The sequence below is a fragment of the Felis catus genome, chromosome C2, assembly GCF_018350175.1.
Source record: "Felis catus isolate Fca126 chromosome C2, F.catus_Fca126_mat1.0, whole genome shotgun sequence".
Classification (NCBI taxonomy): Eukaryota; Metazoa; Chordata; class Mammalia; order Carnivora; family Felidae; genus Felis; species Felis catus.
Genome location: NC_058376.1, coordinates 54115855 through 54120763, shown reverse-complemented (window position 1 = coordinate 54120763; position 4909 = coordinate 54115855). Strand labels below are relative to the sequence as shown.

The following is a 4909-nucleotide window of genomic DNA, read 5'->3' as shown; positions in this document are numbered from 1 at the left end:
TTTCGGACTGTGGTCAGTAGGGTAGCTATATAAAAAATAATAAATAAAATTAATCCTTACTTCATACCATGCTACAAAATCCATTCTACATGTTTAGATCTGTATGTTCAACGAAAAACAGTAAGTTTTTGGATATAACATAGGGAAAAGTCCTTGTAGGCAATGATTTCTTAAGCAGGACAACAAAGGCATGAACCATAAAGGAAGTTTGACAAATCAGACTTTAATAAAAATAACAAAGTTACATTCATTAAAATTTAACAGTAAGATAATTAAAATGCAAGCCACAGGCTAGGGAAAGGTGTTTTTTTTTTTAGCAGTGCTTATAAATGAAAATGGACTCACATTAGAATAAATAAGTCAAGCAGAAAAAGACAAAAAAAAACAACAGAAAAAAAGACTCAATAGGTGGTTTACTAAAAGAGGATATTCAAATGACTAATAATCACATGAAAAGATGTTCTTTTTCATTAGTCATCAGAGAAGTATAAATTGAAATCACACAACCACCAAATGTTGGTGAGGGTGTGGAGCAATAAAAACTCATTATACAGCGCTGGTGGGGGTATAAATTTAAAAAACAGTTTGGTACTATCAACTATAACTAACCATAAGCATAACCTATCTCTGGGCTATTCCACTCTTTGGTATATATCTCATAGAAATATGTATCTATGTGATACAAATCTATCCATAGATACAAACAACATACAGATATGTATAATAATGTTCCCAGTAATATTATTTGTAATAGCCCCAAACCTGGAAATAACATGAATATCCAGTATCAGTATAAGGGACCAGTCACAAAAGACTCCATATTACATGATTCCATTTTTAGGAAATGTCCACAAAAGGCAAACCTATAAAGACATAAAGTAGAGTTGTGGTTAGGTAGGGCTGGAGAGGACAGGAACATGGTTACAAGGGTGACAGCTAAAGAGTATGGCGTTGTTTTGAGGTGATCAAAATGTTCCAAAATTGTAATGATGATTGTATCTATCTGTGACTGTACTAAAAAACCTATTGTATACTTTAAATGGATGAATCGTATGACATAAGAATTATATCTCAATAAATCTGTCACTTAAAAAATAACAGTATAATGCACAAAATGTGTTATATTTGTATAATGGAATTCCCAACAGCATAAAATAATAAAAAAGAGATCTGTTACAAGCAACAACAACATGACGGAATCTTAATTATAATATAAAGTGAAAGAACCAAATATTATAGAAAACTTAATGGTTAATTCATGTCATTGAAATTCAGGAACAGACAAAACTAATCTATGTATTTGAGGATAAGGCAGTAGTTCTGTCTGGGGAGAAGCTGCCCCTGACTGGGCAGGGGGATGAAGGTGCTAGGAATGGTCTATTTCTTGATTCGGATGGTGGTTGCAAGGGTATATTTGCATTAGTCTTTGAAAATTTACTGAACTGTACATTTATAGTTTGTACACTTTTCTGTATTTCGGACTTTAACAGAAGTTTCTTAGGAAATATTTTCAAAATCCCAGTTGTTCATTAAGTTGTCCTTTTACTATATATTGAAAAAAAGGACGAAAAGAATACATAAATATTTAGTAGGGTTTTTTCTTCTTCTCTCTCTCTTTTTTTTTTTTTTTGTATATTGGGTTATGGAGAATTTTTATTTTCTTCTATATATTTTTCAGTATTTTCCCAATTATCATAGTGAACATATATTACATTTATCACTAGAAAAAATGCTATAAAAATAGTTGCCTGACAAACTCCCGTATTACCTTTATTCTAATTTATTAACAATGTAGGAACTTTGGCTTCTGCTTCCAGATAGGAAGCAATTGCCATTTTAGAATAAAGGAGGGTTTGGCTGCTGGTCTGGGGGTTTCTTGGTGGCCTTGCCGACTGCCAGGAACTCACCAGGGGCCATCTAGCAGGGAGGAGGAGCAGAGGTGCAAGTGCAGGGACCCCAAAACTTTGAAAACTAATCTGGACAGGTGATGTCCAGTGAACGTGGTGGGTTCTAGCCCTCGTGGAACCCAAGTCCTTACTGCACAACTGTGGTAGGACCTGGGACAGGGTGCAGGCCAGAAAGCAGCTCTAGCGTCGTGCTGGGTAAAGTGAACGATCAATCTAATCATTATAATGTGCATGTTTTTAAGACCGGCAGCTAAGATTTTTTTTTTTTTTTTTTTATCGTTCCTGGCCTGCAAATCCTAAAATATTTGCTATCTGGCTCTTTACAAGAAAAGTGTGCCAACTCCTTGATTAAGGGACTGTAAACTAAAGAACTGCAAGATATTTAAAACGTCACCTAGATTAGCGCTTGCTGGTGAGGAGCTGGGTGTGGAATGCGCCTGCCCGGGGCACTTTCAGTCAGTGGTATCACGAGATGTAGTACTGCCCAGGTTCGTCAGACACAGGAAGTGGGGAATGCGCTAAAGAGAGTATAAAAACTCACCTCTGCGGAATCCAGCCTGGAAGGGGACGGCCAGGTACCGCGGGTCCACACACAACTGGCTCTTCCTGGCAGGGCGCTTCACAAGGAAGAGCGGCGTTCACTTCACCCTCATTGGATTGCAAAGGAGAAAGCTTCCGGGCTTCTAGAGGGAAAGCATCTTTGTCACTCCCATAGAAGCCAACGGAGCCCCCCGGGAGTTTTCTTTTGCCTTCTCTGTTGTGTGCAGCTGCGCTGCACGGTGGTCCACCCGCTGGACTGGAACTTTTGGAGAAGCGCTGCGGGAGTCCGGCGAGCTGCCCAGCGCCTGCGCAGTGGCCGCTGGCGGGCTCCTCTCAACGCGCAGGCTCCGCCAGTCGGGGTGGGGGCTGGGGGGGGGGGGCGTCTTTTCCCGGTCCCGGAGGGAGGAGGGAAGCCGAGGCGGAAGGACACGTACCGTGGTTTCAAATTAACAGTTTGAGAATTAGTTATGAACATCATAACGCTTCACCCTTAAATGTTACCGGTAGTTTCACCTGCTCAAAGGACAGTTTCATTTATTTCAGCCTAATATCTATCTAGCGTCTAGGACCAAGGGATTCTCTCGCACCTAGGTTTCTCAACCAGGGCACTACTGACATTTTAGGCAAGATGATTTTTTGTTGGGGGTGTGGGGAGATGAGCTGTCTTGTTCATTGTAGGGTGTTTAGTAGCATCCTTGGCCAGTATGCACTAGATGCCAGTAGCAGCCCTCCCTTGCCCCCAGCTGTGACAACTAAAAACGTTTCTAGATGCTGCCAAATGTGTGTAGGGAGAGCCGGGCAAAATCACCCCTACTGAGGACTACTGTCCCATAGGATTACAATACAATGTCTTTAGACAACGTATCTTGAGCTCTTAAGACATAGAGTCGGAATCCGCTAAAGGTTGTTACATTATTATAATTATATATATATATATATATATATATATATATATATATATATATATGTATTTCAGATTCGAATTTCCTCAATGGTCCCCAAACCCCCAAACCTTGCTTACTCTATTGGTGTTTGTAAAATATAAATCCAGGATTTAACAAGGATTACACATCGCATTTAGTTATTAAGTCTTTTCAGTTCTCTTCAATTTAGAACACTTCCCCAGCCTTTTTTGTTTATTTCTTTTGGCATTGACATGTTTGCGAAGTTCAGACCAGTGGTTTTCCAGAATAGCCTTCAATTTGGGTACTCAGATTGGCTCTTCATTGTAAGAGTCACGTTGAAAAAATTAAAAAAAATTTTTTTTTCTGCAATTCCACCTAGGTGATACTTATATCCAATTATATCCAATTTTATGTTTTCAAAGGTCCATTTAGCTTTTTTAACATTTTATTTTATTTTATTTTATTTTATTTTATTTTATTTTATTTTATTTTGAGAGAGAGCAAGCAGAGGAGGGGCAGAGAGAGGTGGGGGGCAAAGTATCCAAAGCAGGCTCCATGCTGACAGCAGAGAGCCTGATGTTGGGCTTGAACCTATGTGAGATCATGACCTGAGCTGAAGTCGGTTACTTAACTGAGCCACCACGTGCCCCAACATTCAATTTTAAAAAGTATACTTTTCTCCCAGTGATTTGAGGTACCACTTTTATCACATACATAAATTTCCACTTTGTACTTGAGTTTATGTTTTCTGGTTTTTTTTTTTTCCATTTATCTGATTGTCTACTTGTGTTAATATACCGTTTAGTTACAGGAAATGTATAATATATAACAGTATCTGGTAGGGCTAGGCCTGTCTCATTACTGGTTTTTTTCCCCCTCTTTTTTTGAATGTTGTCACGTATTTACTTTTTCCATATGAACTGTTGAATGTAGATCCATAAAAATACTTTTAAAAATTGCTATCAGTTTGTGATTTTGTATTATTCCATTGAAGAATGAGGTTTACTTTTTCTTTTATTTGCATCCCAGCTTTGTGTCTTTTAGGAAGGCTTTGAAGTTTTTCTCAGAGATTTTTCCCATTTCTTGTATTCCTACAATATTTTTCTTTTTTGTTGTTAATGTATGTGGGGTCAGCTCTTCTATTTTTCACTATAGCTGCTCATTGCTTAAATATATGAAGATATTGATTTTTATATGTAATTTTACATCTTGCTACCATATTGAATTCCCTATTGCTTCTAGGAGTTTTCCATTGATTCTATTGGAATCTCTATTTTCACTTTCATATAATTGCAGTGATTATTCATTTTAAAGCTCAAATTGCCCATCTTTGGCTCCTGTGTTCATTTGACAACCGCAAATGTCTTGATAGCTTCCTTGCTTTCTGACGCTATAAAAGTCCCAGTCTCATATTTGAACAGTCTCATTTACTGCTTTAGACCAAAACCAGCCATTTCTCAAAGGAGTCCTCATCACTTTCAGTGAAAATCGTATTTGGTGACCACAGTCTATGCACTTAAGAAATATTCAATAACAGCTTGTTATTACTTTTCAGAC

General features: G+C 37.9%; 1 long non-coding RNA gene across 1 annotated transcript; it reads right to left on the bottom strand.

The window, feature by feature from the left end:
- Positions 1-203: 203 nt before the first annotated feature.
- Positions 204-2784, bottom strand: LOC123379942. Its single transcript, XR_006585027.1, has 2 exons — positions 2449-2784; positions 204-863 (listed from the first exon to the last, which is right to left on the bottom strand). It is a non-coding gene; the product is annotated as an uncharacterized LOC123379942 (long non-coding RNA).
- Positions 2785-4909: the final 2125 nt, after the last annotated feature.